The sequence below is a fragment of the Lactuca sativa genome, chromosome 8, assembly GCF_002870075.4.
Source record: "Lactuca sativa cultivar Salinas chromosome 8, Lsat_Salinas_v11, whole genome shotgun sequence".
Classification (NCBI taxonomy): Eukaryota; Viridiplantae; Streptophyta; class Magnoliopsida; order Asterales; family Asteraceae; genus Lactuca; species Lactuca sativa.
The window spans coordinates 278,214,813-278,234,897 of NC_056630.2; positions in this window are offsets into that span (position 1 = coordinate 278,214,813).

Sequence of the window (20,085 nt, forward strand, 5' to 3'; positions counted from 1 at the left end):
TTCTCAAAAGCTGGCATCGGTACCTGTCTACTGATGACCTGAGAATACAAGTTATTTTGAAAGAGTTTATCAGCATTAAGCTGGTGAGTTCATAAGTATTTTAGTGTCAATGTTTGTTGTCAAAAACGTTTGAACCTGTCTCAATGTATAAGTTTGTAAAAATGTAAGTAAATGTTTGAAAGTGTTTGTAAAAGTTTGAATCTCTCAGAAAATCCTATATTTCTATTAAAGTAACCTTCTACCAAGGCTTAACTGTCTTGTATACTCGTTTGTTGTAAAAGTGCGTAATTACCCAAGTATAACTATCATTTAATAAAATATAGTTTGTACATTAATGCTTAAGTGAGGTTATCACTAAAATATGTAATGGGTAAATCATTGTAGTACTGTAGTTTTGTATAATAAGAACTACTGTTGTACTAACTACCTTAAACCGGATTTATATTAAGGTAAAATGTGATAAATTGCACCATGCTATCGACTGGTAACAACGACATAATGAATGGTCGTAATAACGGAATAACGTTTGGCACCCGCAGACCTGCAGGTCCGGTTGTAGCTAGCAGCAAGGTGTAGGATAGTCAATCCAGTATAGATCTATACGCAAACTTACGCTCTCCCTCCAAGAGAATTCTGGCTACAACTCGGGTCATGACATTTAAGGCATGCTCCGACACAGTGGATCACAATTGCTAACGTATTCATGTATATGTAATGTTTCTCGTTCTAGTATAGTTTTATATGTCCTCCTTCTAGTATAGTTGTATATGTCCTCCTTCTAGTATAGTTGTATATGTTCTCGTAGTATAGTTGTATATGGACTCATGAATGAACTGACTCATTGAACTAGTAGTTGTAATAGTATGATCCTGGGTTACCCCGATGGTAACCTTCTAATGATGTGTCTAGTACGTATGAATATGGAAGTACCTTTATGTCTATATATGTATATTTGATATATAATTAATATTGAAACGACCTTCGGATGGTCACCCGAAATCCCACCAGACCACATCTCAAGGCGCGAAAAGGAAATAGGGCGGGTGGCCTTCCTAAGCCCTTTAAACATTATTGATACATCTATACATATATGTACATGCAATTTATAATATAAAAGCATAAATAAGTTTTTATAAGACATTTTAAACATAAATATTATTTCAAGAAAAGATTGACTTGATGTCAATCTATAAAACAATTTGAAGGCATAAGTTTGATAAAACAGTTTAAGTATAAGGAACATTTGTTTGAGTCACAGTGTAAATAAGTTTGAAAAGTAAAAGAGTTTGTAAAACATTTTGAAGTAAAACAGTTGATAAATAGTTTGATAAACAGTTTGAACAGTGATAAAATCATTGGTTTCCTAGTTATTAATCACATATGATTAGTGCAATCACATGTGATTGAAGCAATAACTATAAGTATTTAACTTGTATCCCCCCATAAAGTATTTAAAACATTTAAAATCATATCAAAGGTTGATTAAAGGGGTATGAACTCACTTGTGGTGAGCTGTTTGAATTGCAGTGTCGGATATCGTGCTAGGTGGCAAACGGAGACTTGTTTACACGCACGAGCCTAGTTATCATATAATAAGCATATATATAACTAATTAGCCAAATAATAACTTAATAAAATAAGTTAGAACACTTAGGAACATGTAAACACTTTTCATAAGTGTTAAAGGTCCTAATGGTTGCATCTAAGTTGCTACGGGACAAGGCAAAAGGGTCTGAAGCATCAAATGACCTTGTATAAGAGTTCACCACCCAACAAACCCCACCCATGGATTTGAAGGCCGTAAACTCATGGGTTTATGGCCGTGAACTCCTCACTTGGTGGTTTTGGGTGTTTTAAGGTGTTATCTTGATCCTAGAATTAACCTAGCTTTGTTGGAATAATCCTTGAAGTAGTTTAAGGCCCTAGAATGCTCCATAGGGGAGTTTACGGCCTAATGTGTAACGCCCGTATTTCTGGGATTGCCATTTTTAGCAATGTAATAGTCTAGGTTAACCTTTGTAACCCCAATTTGAAATAATAAAATGTATTATTTGTGAATTATGTGAATTATGTGATTTATGTGTTTATTTTCTTATTTAATGAATTAAGAATAAAATAAGCGTCAAAATTTAAGTGTGAGATAAGCCCGATATCTTTGTATAAAGTTGTAGTGGTTGAAACAAGGATTCCGGAGATATAAGCAATGCCAAAATCCGAGTTATAACGAAGAAGTTATGACCTGTCGAAGTTTCGCGACGGGACCGGCACGACGCCGAGTGACGTAAAACATGAATTTAAGATAGAGCGATATTTAGCCTTAGCGATCTAAACGAAAGTCGTAGATTTCGTTAAACCGAGAGCGTGCGTAAAAGGAACGCCCAAATCTGACTTCGTATGATGAAGTTATGATTTTCTGAAGTTTCGACGTGGCAGTAGGCAGCCCGAATACTCGATTTGAGATCGAGCGGTTTTTAGCCGAAACAATCTAAATGAGAATCGAAGATCTCGTTGTTAGTAGCGAAACGATGAAAAGATAGGCGAGAACGGACGTCGGACGAAGAAGTTATGATTTTATAACGAAGTTTTCCTGTCCGGGCCTTCTAAAAATAATTAATAAAAATAAAAGTCAAAATTAGCCGACGGAGTCTAAACGAAAGTTGTAGAGCGTAGTCTCACCTTCGCGTGGATATAAAGAACGTCGAAAAAGGAGTTCGTATGAAGGAGATATGAATTTTTGAAGTTTAATAAATATTTAATATTTATTTTTATCTCCGATATTATCCGAAAAAGGATGAGGCGGTCTATCCGAAGTACGCAGCGCGTACTGCTGTACGCCCCGCGTACAGCGTAGGGCACTCGAGTTCTACGGAGTAGTGAGTCGTATGCAATGACGTAGATGGACCGATGACGTAAGCGCTGACGACCATCGAGACGTACGCCCCGCGTAGCCTCGTACGCCCCGCATACGTGCGAGGGTTCAGCACCTATAAAAGGAGATCCGAAGCAGCCGAGTTTCCTTTGCAAATTTCAGCATTCTCTCTAGTCCTTTGCCTCGATTTGCGTGCCGATTGTACCCCGAAGCCCCGGTATTATTCCCGAGCCCCGAAGCAAGATCCGAAGCCCCGAGGATCCTGAAGAGCGTTATTCCCGAGCCGAAGCCCTGCTCGCGAGGAGCCGGTTTTTGTGAAGATCTTCCAGATCTATGGAGAGACGCTACTTCTATAAGCCGTAGTACTGTTGGATCATCTTCTGATCAAGTGAGTGTATAGTCCCTTTTCAATACGCGATATTATACAAGTAATTTTTAAACGTATTTAAGAATACGGGATGTGAGTGTGTAGTTATTTTCTCTCCAACGCAATATTATGAAGTATTTAATATAAAATACGTGCTACGTGTATATATTTTGTGGTTATATGTGTGAATGTATATTCTCCACGAAATACGTGATTTGTGTGTATGCCTCATCTGTTATGTGGAATATGTATTGATTAAAACATGTTATACAGGTTTTTAAACAATGTATAAAAATGTATATTTTTATCTACTAATATGTTGGGTAGAATATGGGTAGATAATTGGTGTGAAATAAACAGATGAGAGGCCTCGGTGTTATTGGTGTTATTCTAGTCATTCAGCAGAGTATGGATGACGACCACGGACTATTCTAGACTGTCCTGTGGAACACTAGCAGGCTCATTACCTGTAGGTGTTGTGAACGACGTGTTCACCGATGTACTCTATCCCCCACATGGTTGCCTATAGGACACTTATTGTCGAGGAAGCCCCTCTGCAGTGATGTCCGTCCCGATGAAATTCCTGAAATAAGTTCCTTATAATAGACGTTATTTTTAGGAACGTAAGGTGAGGATAACAGGAATGAGTAATCGGGTTTATTGTTGATTGATGAAATTAAATATAATTATTGTGGGTTTGAAAACCCTATATGCTCACCAGGCTCCCAAGCCTGACCCACTCAGTTTAATTGTATTACAGGAAGTGACGCAAGAGCTTAAGATGGGCAAATCATCAAGTCTTTTTGTTTACAAGTCTGTATATGTATATATTTGTTGAACGACTTGTAATATCATCGTTTATGCTTTATGATCTGTATCGGAACATGACATCCCGACTTTTGATTATGAAATGAAATCATATTTCTATATGAAATGTTTTGATAAATATCTATCTTATCATGTTTTGTTTTTGGGAACAAATTCCGCATCTCTTTTAAAAAAATCAAATGGATTTACTCTGAAAATGTTTTAAAAAGCATAAATGAAATCGGTCTTTTTTGGCCGAGATTTTGGGGATGTCACAGTTGGTATCAGAGCATTAGTTTAAGCGAACTAGGAATTTGTAGGATTTCTAGACTTAAACTTAAGATGCTAAATGGAGATTGTGAGATGTGTGTCTGATAAATTTTAGACACGAGCACTAGTTTATTTTAGGAAGGTTGCCTAAAATGCTTTTATGTGCTAAATGTTATATGATGCCATATATGATATTGTTTGTTCGGATCTATGGTTTGTTGCCAACCGGATCTGAAGGTTTATGTGTTTAGGATTCTAAGCGTATGTATTCGATATTAGAACTAGCATGTAATCGTTTGGAGTAATAAGGTGAAATTATTCGGTGTGTAGATCAAAAATGGTGAGAACAAGAAGCGGAGTTGGAAATGCTGATGAAAACAGGAATCAACCGCCTGTAATTCAACAAGTACCTGTCGTAGCTGATGCACCTGAGCCGATAACAATGGCTGGTGTACAAATGATGATTCAAATGATGTTGGATCGTCAGATGGAAGAAACAAGACGCCTGCTTAGGCAGAATCGTGAAGAACCGTCAATTCAAGCGGAAGAGCCCGAGGAGAATGGAGGGCAGTCTGAAGGAGAAAACTTTAGTGGAATCATTGGTCAAGACGAACAACCAGTGGTTAGACGCAATAACCAATATGGAGGAAATGATGGTCGTGGGTGCAAGTATAAGGATTTCATGGCATCCAAACCACCATGTCTATCCGGAAGCCCGACGCTGGTGCAAGTTATGGACTGGGTCTCCGAAATGGAGACTATGTTTGAAAGTTGCGAATGCAGCAACAGGCAGAAGACCGCTCTTGCGATCCCTCTGCTAAAATCTGGCATGTTGAGTTGGTGGAAGCTGTTAGCTGACTCTATGCCCAAGGGAGAAGCAAGCAAAATGTCTTGGGAAGACTTTGTGGAACAACTAAAACTGCAATACTGCTCCGAGCAGGACCTTCTGGAAATCAGTAATGAGTTTCAGAATTTGAAGAAAGGGAAATTGAGCGTTACTGAATACGCTACAAGTTTCACGGAAAAGATGAAGTTTATCCCATATTTGGTGCCTACAGAACTCTCTAAGGTCAACAAGTTTGCCCTTGGACTACCAGCGGACTATGGTCCAATGGTTAAGCAAGCAACCACATTGAAAGCCGCTATCTGGGCTGCTAGAAATGTTGAGACCCAGATCAGGGAAAAAGGTCTGGAAAGGTCAGAGGTTGGCGAGAAAAGGAAAATCGATGGATTTTCAGGGTCCAGCAAGAAAAGTAAATTCTCGAAGTCTAGTTCGAGGGGAAGTAGAGGAAAGGTAGAAGCGAAATGGTGTGACAAGTGCAAGAAGAAGCATTATGGGAAGTGTGGCGGGGAAACCACATGCTTCAAATGTGGAAAGCTAGGGCATTATGCCAATGACTGCACCTTCACCAAAAATGTTTGTTATGGTTGTGGTGAAGAGGGGCACATCTCAAGGGATTGTCCGAAAAAGAAGGAAGCAGCAAGACCCAACATTCCGCCAAAGCCAAAGGCGAGAGCATTCCAGATGACACTGGAAGCTGCTAAAGATGAAGCTGATGTCGCTTCAGGTACCTTTCTCGTTAACAAATTTCCTGCCCAAATTTTATTTGATTCAGGAGCCAACTACTCCTTTATATCGCATGAATTTGGTAGAAAACTAGCTTTGTCTGTTGATAGACTAGATAATGCTTTATTAGTCGAAGTTGCTAGTGGCAAGTTTGTACCTGTTAGCTATCGTATGAAAAACATCTTAATTGACTTGAATGGGAATAAGTTCCATGATGAATTATTGCCTATCGAACTTAACGGTTTCGACATCGTTTTGGGAATGGATTGGCTTAGCGCCAATGATGCTGAAATTTTATGCAAGAAGAAAATAGTGAAAGTGAATCCACCTGGGAAGGAATCGTTTATGGTGTATGGAGATAAACGCAGAGTAAATTCTGGGATCATTTCTCTAATGAAAGCCAGAAAATGTTTGACCAAGGGGTGTACATCATACTTAGCATTCGTGATCGACGCTAAGAAGGAAAAGAAGGTGATGCAAAATATTCCTGTTGTGTGTGATTATCCGGAAGTATTTCCCGAAGATCTTCCTGGATTACCGCCCGATCGACAAGTAGAATTTCGTATCGACTTGTTGCCCGGAACAACGCCAATTGCAAAAGCACCTTATCGATTAGCACCAACGGAGATGAAGGAGCTAATGATGCAACTTCAGGAGTTATTGGACAAAGGTTTCATTAGACCTAGTTCATCACCCTGGGGAGCTCCGGTGTTATTCGTAAAGAAGAAAGATGGAAGCATGAGGATGTGCATTGATTACCGAGAGCTGAATAAGGCAACAATAAAGAATAGATATCCGTTGCCGAGGATTGATGACCTATTCGATCAGCTACAAGGTTCAAGTTATTTCTCAAAGATCGACTTGAGGTCAGGATATCATCAGCTAAAAGTAAGAGAGCAGGATATAGAGAAGACTGCATTCAGAATGCGATATGGACACTATGAGTTTTTGGTTATGTCGTTTGGACTAACCAATGCTCCAGCAGCATTCATGGATTTAATGAACAGGGTTTGTAATCCGTTCCTTGATAAATCTGTGATAGTGTTCATTGATGACATTCTGATTTATTCAAAAAGCCAAGAGGAGCATGGCAGACACTTGCGAGAAGTTTTGGAAGTCTTGAAGAAGGAGAAGTTGTATGCGAAGTTCTCCAAATGTGATTTCTGGATTCGTGAAGTCCAATTCTTGGGTCACGTGGTCAACCAAGAAGGGATAATGGTTGATTTAGCAAAGATCGAAGCTGTGATGAAGTGGGAACAACCGAAAAGTCCCACGGAGATCCGAAGCTTTTTAGGATTAGTCGGATATTACCGAAGGTTTATCCAAGGCTTTTCTTCGATAGCTAGTCCATTAACAGCTTTGACCCACAAAGGAGCTACTTATGCTTGGAGTGATAAGCATAAAGAAGCATTCGAGAAGCTAAAGAAGAAACTATGCGAGGCACCGATACTTTCTCTACCCGATGGGGTTGAAGACTTCGCTGTTTATAGCGATGCGTCTGGGGTTGGATTGGGTTCCGTTTTGACCCAAAGAGATAAGGTGATCGCATATGCGTCTCGACAGCTAAAAGAGCACGAAAAGAACTACCCGACTCATGATTTGGAGTTGGCAGCGGTAGTTTTCGCACTGAAAATATGGAGGCATTACCTCTATGGCACAAAGTGCAAACTTTTCACTGATCATAAGAGTCTCCAATATCTCTTTAGTCAGAAAGAATTGAATATGAGGCAACGACGCTGGCTGGAATTACTTAAGGACTACGACTGTGAGATACTTTACCACCCCGGTAAGGCCAATATTGTTGCTGATGCTCTCAGTCGGAAAGTCAATCTTGAAAGGAGAAGGCCAAGAGCGTTGAGAATTGAAGTTGTCTCGACTATTTTGGAAAGTATCAAGAAATCTCAAAGCAAAGCTTCTGAGAAGAATAACCGAAAGGAGGAACGTTTGGGCAAAACGTTGGTGTTCGGCATAAACAGTCACGGACTAAAAGTATTCCAAGATCGGATTTGGATACCGAAGACAGGAGGAGTCAGGGATCTTCTGATGGAAGAAGCTCACAAAACCATGTACTCGATTCATCCCGGTAGCACAAAAATGTATAGGGACCTGAAACCCTATTATTGGTGGCCGACGATGAAGCTCGACATTGCGAAGTATGTGGCCGAGTGTGTAACCTGTGCAAGAGTCAAGGCACAACATCAGAAACCATACGGGAGTTTAGAACCATTACCTGTGCCTATGGGTAAGTGGGAAGACATTGCTATGGATTTCGTCACTAAACTACCCAGAACAAAAAGTGGTCACGACATGATTTGGGTGGTCGTTGATCGATTCACTAAGAGTGCGCATTTCATAGCAGCCAATGAAAAATGGTCTATGGAAAAGCTTGCGAATTCTTACGTAAAGGAAATTGTGAGGCTTCACGGTGTTCCATTAACGATTGTGTCGGATCGTGATAGTCGTTTCACCTCATGATTTTGGAAAAGTCTATAAGAGGAATTGGGTACCAGGTTGTGTCTAAGTACAGCTTACCATCCGCAGACTGATGGTCAGAGCGAACGGACGATACAAACACTGGAAGATATGCTGAGAGCGTGTACCTTGGAATTCCTAGGTAATTGGGATGAACATTTGCCTTTGGTAGAATTTTCCTATAATAATAGTTTTCACTCGAGCATAAAGATGGCACCTTATCAAGCATTGTATGGACAGAAGTGTCGTACGCCGTCTTGTTGGCTTGAGGCTGGGGAAAAGCAGTTTATGGGGCCGGAGATAGTCCATCAAACTGCAGAAAAGTTGAAAATAATTAGGGAAAGAATGTTAGCAGCTCAGGACCGTCAAAAGATCTATGCTGACAAAAAGCGAAGACCGATGACTTTTGAAGTTGGAGATTCGGCTTTGCTTAAAGTCTCGCCATGGAAGGGAGTTATAAGATTTGGTAAAAGGGGAAAGTTAAGTCCAAGGTTTATTGCACCGTTTAAAGTTCTTTAGAGGATTGGGAACCAAGCTTACAAACTCGAACTACCAGAAGAACTGAATGGAATTCATAACACTTTTCATGTGTGTTACTTGAGGAAGTTCACGGGAGAAGTTCCCGACATAATTCCACTTTCGGAGTTGAGGATCGATGAGAACAAAAGGTTGATTGAGGAACCGGAGGCAATCGTTGACCGAAAGACTAAGAAATTGCGACGTAAGATGGTTGAGTTAGTGCTTGTCCAATGGAAACACACGAATGGGCCGAATCTCACTTGGGAGATGGAGAGTGACATGATGAGTCGCTATCCGCATTTGTTTGCTGGTGTGTGATTCCGGGGACGGAATCATTCTAAGGTGGAGAGAATTGTAATGCCCGTGTTTCTGGGATTGCCATTTTTAGCAATGTAATAGTCTAGGTTAACCTTTGTAACCCCAATTTGAAATAATAAAATGTATTATTTGTGAATTATGTGAATTATGTGATTTATGTGTTTATTTTCTTATTTAATAAATTAAGAATAAAATAAGCGTCAAAATTTAAGTGTGAGATAAGCCCGATATCTTTGCATAAAGTTGTAGTGGTTGAAACAAGGATTCCAGAGATATAAGGAATGCCAAAATTCGAGTTATAACGAAGAAGTTATGACCTGTCGAAGTTTCGCGACGGGACCGGCACGACGCCGAGTGACATAAAACATGAATTTAAGATAGAGCGATATTTAGCCTTAGCGATCTAAACGAAAGTCGTAGATTTCGTTAAACCGAGAGCGTGCGTAAAAGGAACGCCCAAATCTGACTTCGTATGATGAAGTTATGATTTTCTGAAGTTTCGACGTGGCAGTAGGCAGCCCGAATACTCGATTTGAGATCGAGCGGTTTTTAGCCGAAACAATCTAAATGAGAATCGAAGATCTCGTTGTTAGTAGCGAAACGATGAAAAGATAGGCGAGAACGGACGTCGGACGAAGAAGTTATGATTTTATAACGAAGTTTTCCTGTCCGGGCCTTCTAAAAATAATTAATAAAAATAAAAGTCAAAATTAGCCGACGGAGTCTAAACGAAAGTTGTAGAGCGTAGTCTCACCTTCGCGTGGATATAAAGAACGTCGAAAACGGAGTTCGTATGAAGGAGATATGAATTTTTGAAGTTTAATAAATATTTAATATTTATTTTTATCTCCGATATTATCCGAAAAAGGATGAGGCGGTCTATCCGAAGTACGCAGCGCGTACTGCTGTACGCCCCGCGTACAGCGTAGGGCACTCGAGTTCTACGGAGTAGTGAGTCGTATGCAATGACATAGATGGACCGATGACGTAAGCGCTGACGACCATCGAGACGTACTCCCCGCGTAGCCTCGTACGCCCCGCGTACGTGTGAGGGTTCAGCACCTATAGAAGGAGATCCGAAGCAGCCGAGTTTCCTTTGCAAATTTCAGCATTCTCTCTAGTCCTTTGCCTCGATTTGCGTGCCGATTGTACCCCGAAGCCTCGGTATTATTCCCGAGCCCCGAAGCAAGATCCGAAGCCCCGAGGATCCCGAAGAGCGTTATTCCCGAGCCGAAGCCCTGCCCGCGAGGAGCCGGTTTTTGTGAAGATCTTCCAGATCTATGGAGAGACGCTACTTCTATAAGCCGTAGTACTGTCGGATCATCTTCTGATCAAGTGAGTGTATAGTCCCTTTTCAATACGCGATATTATACAAGTAATTTTTAAACGTATTTAAGAATACGGGATGTGAGTGTGTAGTTATTTTCTCTCCAACGCAATATTATGAAGTATTTAATATAAAATACGTGCTACGTGTATATATTTTGTGGTTATATGTGTGAATGTATATTCTCTACGAAATACGTGATTTGTGTGTATGCCTCATCTGTTATGTGGAATATGTATTGATTAAAACATGTTATACAGGTTTTTAAACAATGTATAAAAATGTATATTTTTATCTACTAATATGTTGGGTAGAACATGGGTAGATAATTGGTGTGAAATAAACAGATGAGAGGCCTCGGTGTTATTGGTGTTATTCTAGTCATTCAGCAGAGTATGGATGACGACCACGGACTATTCTAGACTGTCCTGTGGAACACTAGCAGGCTCATTACCTGTAGGTGTTGTGAACGACGTGTTCACCGGTGTACTCTATCCCCCACATGGTTGCCTATAGGACACTTATTGTCGAGGAAGCCCCTCTGCAGTAATGTCCGTCCCGATGAAAATCTTGAAATAAGTTCCTTATAATAGACGTTATTTTTAGGAACGTAAGGTGAGGATAACGGGAATGGGTAATCGGGTTTATTGTTGATTGATGAAATTAAATATAATTATTGTGGGTTTGAAAACCCTATATGCTCACCAGGCTCCCAAGCCTGACCCACTCAGTTTAATTGTATTACAGGAAGTGGCGCAAGAGCTTAAGATGGGCGAATCATCAAGTCATTTTTGTTTACAAGTCTGTATATGTATATATTTGTTGAACGACTTGTAATATCATCGTTTATGCTTTATGATCTGTATCGGAACATGACATCCCGACTTTTGATTATGAAATGAAATCATATTTCTATATGAAATGTTTTGATAAATATCTATCTTATCATGTTTTGTTTTTGGGAACAAATTCCGCATCTCTTTTAAAAAAATCAAATGGATTTACTCTGAAAATGTTTTAAAAAGCATAAATGAAATCGGTCTTTTTTGGCCGAGATTTTGGGGATGTCACATAATGTCCATATCCCCTAGAGTTTACGGCCGTAAACTCCTATGGGGTGTTGGATTTTAATTCATTTGAGGCACTTGCACATCTAGGATAGCTTCCATGTTTTTATCTAAGGCTAAAGGGGACAAGAGGCACACATTTGTGCCTTCACTTGGAGTTTACGGCCCAAGTGATGTTCCTTGGCCGTAAACTCCCTTTTAGGGATGGTTCTTATGTAGTTAAATCCCCATTCAAGTCCTATGCTTTTAAGGGTAATAGTCTTAAGGCCTTAGGGGTGTTTGTGGTACATTTTGCCCTAGAAAAAGGGGTTTACGGCCCAAGAGATATTCTTGGCTGTAAACTCTTATCACTCCATGATTTTGAAGTGTTTTGATGTTTAAAATGGTTACAAGCATTTGAGGGTTAATGTCCTTAAGCTTTAGGGGTGGTTTAGGGCACATTTAGCCCTTAAAAAGGGGTTTACGGCCCAAGAAATGTCCTTGGCCGTAAACTCCTATATCTTGTGGTTCTTGATTGCTTTCTAGTCTCTAAAGATCATACATTAAGTCCCTAACTAGTTGTCTATCAAGGAAATGGGACTAGGTAGCCTTAAAGCTCCAATTTGGAGTTTACTCCCCAAGAACGTTCTTGGGCGGTAAACTCCCGGATCTTGCAGTTTAGACATGTAAATGATGTTATAAAGCATCTAACAAGTAATGAAACACATCTAGGAAAGTAGACTCACAATCTGGGATGAAAACCCGAAGATCCGTCAGAGAGAAAATGGCTTTTCTCTAATTGGAATTGTGAATAATGAATTAATTAAATTCAGAAATCTATTTATAGTCCTGAAATATTTTGGCAGAAAATATTTTTATTCTGGATATTGGACTGCAGCATTATGAAACTTGGAATGCTCAAATTTCACAAAACCAGGAGCATCCACTCTCCTGATATTTCATTAAACGTAAACCCTAATGTACACAAACTTGTTCGGAAAAGTATGAAAATCACTGAAACTGGACTAGCTTCTATTGAATAGATAATGTTCGTACAAATGGAAATTTCGGGTTGTCACATGGTGGTTCCTATTTAAGTGGAACCAAAGGTGGTTCCATCACTCCTTCTTCCGACCCTAAGGAAGCTCAATGCATCTGTTGTCCGGAAAAGGGGCACTAGAAACGAAACTGCCCCAAGTACCTGCAAGATGTTAAAAATGGGAAGGTCAAAACTACCTATGCAACTATTTACACTATATTGTCTAATAACTCATCACATTCTACTTCTTGGGTTCTTGATGTAGGTTGTGGTATTCATATATGTTCTGATTTGCAGGGCCTAAGAAGAAGTGAGGATGTGGAGCTTGGAAAGATAAACTTGATCATGGGGAATAGGAAAGTTTCACCTGTTACCAAGATTGGAGTTTATTCTTTGTAGCTAGATAGTGGGTTAGTGTTAGATATGAATAAGTGTTGTTACTCGTCTGAAATGGTGAAAAATATTATTTCATTCCATGGTTTGTGCAAACAAAGATTTACTTTTTCATTTGATAATGAAGTTGGTGGTATTAATGCTTTTTATAATACTGTTCTTTATTTCAAAGCATTACCTTGTAAGGGTGTATGTGAAACTATGTCGGTTGTAGACAACTTAGGAAATAATGTATTACATATCGATTCTTCCACCAGTTTGGATAAAGCATCCTTGTGGCATTGTCGTCTTGGACATGTCAACAAGAAGCACATAGGCCTACTCCAGAAGGCTGGAGTTTTGGAGTTCTTTGACTTAAAGTCAAATGATAGTTGTGAGTCTTGTTTACTTGAAAAAATGAAAAAGTCACCCTTTACTGGTTCTTGTGCTAGGACCTCATAGACACAGATGTGTGTGGACCCTTCAAAACCGCCACTAGGGATGCCAACCGCTTCTATGTGACATTTACTGATCATTATAGTAGATATGGTTATGTCTACTTAATCAAGCATAAGTCAGAAACCTTTGAAAAGTTCAAAGAGTTTAAACAGGAAGTGGAGAATCAGCCGGACAGGAACATTATGACGCTCCGATCCGATCGAGGAGGGGATTATCTTAGTACAGAGTACCTTGACTATCTTAGTGAATGTGGAATTATTTCACAGTGAGCGGTGTATTTTCACCGGCTAACCACATAATTCTTTTGGTTACATCTTCTAAAGACCCAGTGAGAATGTGGTCTTTGTCGCAAGAAGAGGGGTCTTTTGTGAGAGAGAATTCATAAGCCATGGAAACAGTAGGAGGCAAATTGATCTTGAAGAAACTCAAGAGTCAAGCGGTGAAGGAACCTCAAACCCTAGCAATCCACCTGAGGAGGAAACTCCTGTTGATGAGTCCGTACCTCTGAGGCGTTTCACAAGAGTTAGGAATCCGCATGAGCATTACTATGGTTTTCATATTACTGCGGAAGATGATGAATTTATCAGTTATAGGACACTAGTAAATCTGGATGAACCTAATAACTTTAAGGAAGTCATGGTAGGCCCTGAGTCCACCAAATGGAAAAAGGCCATGGACATCAAGATTCAGTCCATGTAAGACAATCAAGTTTGGAAATTGGTTGACAATGTACCAGGTTAGAAGACGGTCGGATGCAAATGGATCTTCAAGAAGAAGACCGACATGGATGGAAATGTACACACTTATAAAGCGCGACTGGTTGCGAAGGGCTTTACTCAAACTCCGAGAGTTGACTATGATGAGACCTTTTCACCAGTAGCAAAGATTAAGTCTATTATGGTTTTGCTAGCCATAACTACATTTTCTGATTATGAAATATGGCAAATAGATGTCAAAACCGCTTTCCTTAATGGAAAGTTGGCTGAGGATGTTTACATGAGTCAGCCAGAAGGTTTTGTCGATGCAAAGCACCCTAATAGAGTGTGTAAGCTTGAGAAATCCATCTATGGATTGAAACAAGCATCTCGCAGATGGAATCTTTTTTTCGATGAGAAAGTCAAAGAGTTTGGTTTTTCGAGGAGCGAAGACGAGTCCTGTGTATATGTTAAGTCTAGTGGGAGTATAGTTAGATTTTTGGTACTGTATGTGGATGACATACTACTTATAGGAAATGACATCCCAACCTTGCAGGAAGTTAAATCATGGCTTGGGAAGTGTTTCACTATGAAGGACCTTGGAGAAGCTGCCTATATCCTAGGGATAAGGATATTAAGAGAAAAGGAGTAAAAGACTAATTGGACTTAGTCAAACTACCTACTTGGAGAAGGTGCTGAAAAGGTTCAACATGCAGAATTCCAAGAAAGGTGAATTACCAATCCAGACTAATGCCAAACTGAGTAAGACTCAGAGCCCGAGTATAGAGGCTGAGATAGCTGAGATGAGTCAAGTGTCGTATGCTTCTGCTGTAGTCTCGATCATGTATTCTATGATTTTTACTCGCCCTGATGTGGCCTTTGTTTTGAGCATGGTCAGCATATATTAAGGGAATCCGGGCATGGCTCACTGGACTGTGGTGAATAATATTCTCAAGTACCTACGAAGGACTAGGGACTGGGTCCTTAACCTTGGTGGGAGTGATGAATTGAGAGTAGTAGGGTATAGTGATGCTGGATTCTAGACTGATAGGGATAATATCCGCTCTCAGTCGGGTTGGGTCTTTACCCTAAATGGAGGAGCAATTTCTTGGAAATTTTCCAAACAGGAAACAATGGTTGATTCAACTTGCAAATCGGAGTACATAGCAACAAGCGAGGTAGAAAATGAGGCTATATGGCTAAAGAACTTCATTGGAGACGTTGGAGTTATACAGGGTATTAAGGAGCATATGGAGATTTTCTGTGACAACGAGGGTGTTGTTGCCTTAGCGAAGGAACCAAGGGATCACAGGAGATCCAGGCACATCTATAGAAAATACCATTTCATTAGAAATCGGATAGAAGAAAGAATCCTCGTGGTGAAGAGGGTATCATCAGATGAGAACCCAGCAGATCCCCTCACGAAGGTACTGTGTAGGGTTAAGCTTTTGCAGCATGCGAGGCGCATCGGACTAAAGGATGATATTAGTTTTACAGACTAGATAGCTATTTCTGAAACTTGTAAAATAAAAATTGACATTTGATGATTGAATAAAATTTGTTGTTTATTTATAAGTAAGGTGTTGCTATCTTGTGACAATTATTTACTATTGTTTCAATTTTGCATGTTTTGACTTCCAGAATAATTTCTTTATTCAAACTCTCCACAGTTAGTCATATGTTGGAAGTAGATATGAACCAAGATTGTCATGAATTGGGTTTGTAGATGTCTAAGGTGCTAGACATAGCAAATGGTTGCTAGAACATTCATGAGTGCTCATAACTTCTGAGTATTGGATTCAACCCATGCTCACTTGTATCACTTCCTGGAATTTATTGTTGGGTTTTGAGCAATCTAACACTTCCTAAGTGTGCATGCAACCCTAATAAACCTTGGATCTATGTTTGTCTAAATACATGCAAAATAATAATTTTCCAAGGTTCATAACCTATCTAACATGGCATGGGGTACTTTTAAACATAAAAGAATTATATGAGATTACATACCTTTTGATGATGAGTTTGATTCCTAAGGAGTTTGAGGGCCAAGCCAATAGTGTGAATGCCTCAAATGGAATCACAAATCACCACAAACCCTTGGAAAACTTTGAGAGAGTGTATACATACATAGAAATCAGCCACACACAAAGTCTCACACAACTAGTGCCACTAGTGGCTATTTCATGCAACATAAGCATGCTTATATAGTGTACATGATTAGGGTGAAACCCTAATAACCCATGACCTTTCCTTTTCTAAGGATCCATGGGTTAAAAGCTCCATGGATCATCCATGGACTTCCATACAAGCCTAACCCATTAACAAATGAGTGTTAGCCCACACTATATAAAACCAATAGCCCACAATCTAATTAGTCTTTCTTTTAATCTCCAAATTAATTCATAATTAATTTAAGATTAAGACTAATTAAATAACATGACTTCATATTAATATATTATAACTTATAATATATTAATAAACATATGTGTATAACTCTCATAAAATTATCCATAAATAGTTTGGATGAAATGCAACCCAAATGGACCATGCCAGGTCAGGTCAAGTATATACCAAATAAGTTATGGACTTAGACACCTTATCCAACATTTATCTCGAGTGATCGTGTGACGGTAACATCATATAAGTCTTTAAACCTAGAGATATGAGTTATTGACTATGAGTTGGTTATACATTGATTGTACGATAACGCATTGGTAACTCGATGTTATAAAACGTGCCTTTGTGTATGATTCAACAAGTAGTAGAACAAGCACATGAGTCGAAGTTTATCTGTTCCTTCTAGTCCTTGGAGGATTAGAAGCGATATCTGGGACCCTCAATGATCACTTATCTTAAATGGTGCATCATCATCTTAGTTTCGCGAGACTTTGAAAGAGCTACGATTGCTGGTCGGTTCCTGAAGTCATACCTGTAGCTATAGTTATTAGACTTATCCAAGTGGGAGACTGTTGGATAAGGTGTCTAAGTCCATAACTATATTTAGTATGTACTTGACCCGGCTTAGCATGGTCCATTTGGGTTGCATCGACAGCTCAACTATAGGATAGACAAAATGAGAAAAGGACACTTACGACTTCTTACTATATTATAAGTTCTAATATATTAATATGAAATCATACTATTTATTTAGTATTGATCAAGAATTAAGTTGGAATTAATTTTGTGATCAAAAAGAGACTAATTAAATATATAGGGATTGATTTTGTAAATCATTCATTCTTATATAGTGGGCTTATGGTTCATGATTCACTAGATTGTGCTAGGACCCATTGGGTGCTCCATGGATGCTACATGGAGGTTATAACCCATGGATCATGGGGAAATGAAAATCCATGCACATTAGGGTTTACATGGTGTAACCCTACATGTGGCACAATATATAAAGAGCTCCATAGCTAGGAAAATCGACACTAATGCAAGACAAGGAGGGATAGTTGGTTTTGCGATCAAAGTGTTCTTCTCTTAAGTTATTCCAAGAGTTGTGGTGTTGTGTAAAGGAAGTAATTGGTTTATATTTAATCAGTTTGTTTCTCTATGCCTAGATCTCATTGTGCAGGTACTCTAGTTTAATACTAAAAAATTGAAAAAAAAAGGGTATGGTTCGAAAATGAACACTCCTTGCGTTAAAGATAAACTTTCTGAGCTAGCTCAGTCAGTTATGATGATTGAAAGTGACCAAAGTGTGCAACCCATGCCTCTTCTATGCGATTTTTGCACCCAAAACGGACATCATTCTGACATGTGTCCATATTTACAAGGAGAATGGGAAGAAGTGCAAGATAAGGGAAGCTACTACTGGTCAAACCAATGGAGTTATGACCAGCCTCAACATGATCAATGGTGGGACAACAACCAAGTTTGGGGAAATAACCAATACCAAAACTCATACCAAGCTTGGGGAAATAACCAATACCAACCAACTCCACAGTTCCAAGACCCCTATCCTTACCCTCCTCAACAAACTGAAACACCAAACATGTCCTTAGAGGAGATTGTGAAAAGCATTGCCACTTCTACCCAAATTTTCCAGGAAACAACCCAAGCTAGCCTCAAAATCTTAGAGAAACAAATAACACAACTTTCTCGATCAATTAGTATAATGGAAGCTCAAGACAAACTACCATACGAAGAGAGCCCATCTCATAGCACATGTTCCATTCCTTTAAAAGATGAGAAAAGTTTTAATGACCCAATAGTGTTATATGAAGAAGAGGAAGAAGAAGGAGGAGTGGAAGAGGCTATTAAAAATGAGTAAGAAATTGAGAATGTTGTCAATGAAACTGTAAAGGAAGTAATATGGGTTAACGAAGGAAGTAATACGGGTTAAAGAAGGAGAGGTTAGGCCACCCACTATTATTAAGACACTAACTTTAGTGGTAGACCAACCACAAGAGCCACAAACGATAAATTTGTCAGACTCTTCAAAGGTTACATATCCCGAGAAAGAAGACGCCAAATCGGTTACCTACTCAACCACCATGTCAAAGAGGGAAAAGTTGGTCACCTTACTGAACAAGTACAAGAAAGAATATGGTTGGATGATTTCAATTATCAAAGGTCTAAGTCCGGTATGGTTCTCCTATAAAAAGAAAGTCAAATACAAGAAAAAAGTCCCAATGGAGGTGTGGAAATTAAGAAATGTAGACACGAGGCAAATTTGCAAGGTTAATGGACATCGATTGAAGCCATTCAATGAAGGTTTTAATTTAAATGTCCGATATGTCGTCCATTTAAACGCCCTAAAGTGTTAAAGTGAAGTTTGGAGGCATCTCGCCAAAGACTTTGAAGAATGACATTTTTGGAAAGCATTGTGTTTTCGTGTTTTTAATTTGAATAAATGAGTTTTGAAGATGTTTTTGGGATTTAAAAGGGTTGTTTTTGAAGAAATCAAGAGTTTCTAGGTGTTTGGGGCCTTCCAAAGCAAGAACGGGTGAAAAACGAAGAAAAATGAAGCAAAAATGAAGATCGGGATCAGTGGGTTGCACGACCCACATGCTGTTGCGTGGGTGGGTTGCGCGACCAAGTGTGATGAAGCGACATTGGCCTAAGACCTAACTGTGCGACCCGCACACTGTGCTGGGCAATTTGGGCTATTTTTGGCTATTATTTGACCAGGGGTTGACCAAAGGTTTTAATGAGTTGACCTTTTGACTTTTCTTGACCAACATTGACCAAAATTGACCCTTGTCGACCCATAGATTAAAATGTTCAGCTTCCATTCTTCTTCATTTAACCATCTTCACCTCCCACTCCATTCCTCTCAAGAACATAGCCTTCCAATACACACTTCGCCGAACAAAAGCAAGATTGTCTTAGTTCTACTGGTGAGAATTTCACAAAACCACCGCCACAGACATTTCCCGCCTCCCGATCCTCCGATTTAGGTCATTTCTGCCCTTACCTTAAGCATTGAGGACAATGCTTGTTCTTAAGCTTGGGGTGGGGCATTTCCTTTTCCTTTTATTTTTTTTCATGCATTTTTAGTTAGGTTGCATATCATTTTAGTTTTACGCTAATTCACATTCATTTTTTTTATTTTATAAAATTCCAAAAAAGATTCTATTTTCTTCTTTTCTACTTTTATATTTTTGCATAACATTTAGCTTAGGGCATTAGCATTCATGCATTTTTGTTGTCTGTTTATTCTCACCTCCTTAGATGTCATGGAACAGGTTCACAGTTATTGTATCATTATTGGTCCAGGATCTTGTTCCTATCTCACCCATCGAACTGGGATGATTAGCTGCAGTTTGGGATTTCATATTTGGGATCAAATGCTGGTAGCTTAAAGGGGTAAGTGATCATGGCCAGGTAGTTTTCATGAAGAATTATGCATACAATACTAATGACTGTAGGATATACTATAGCAATAGATGTCTTAGCCTTGCGGTCACTACCGCCGAGAGGATCACACTTGATCATGTTTGAACCGTTAGG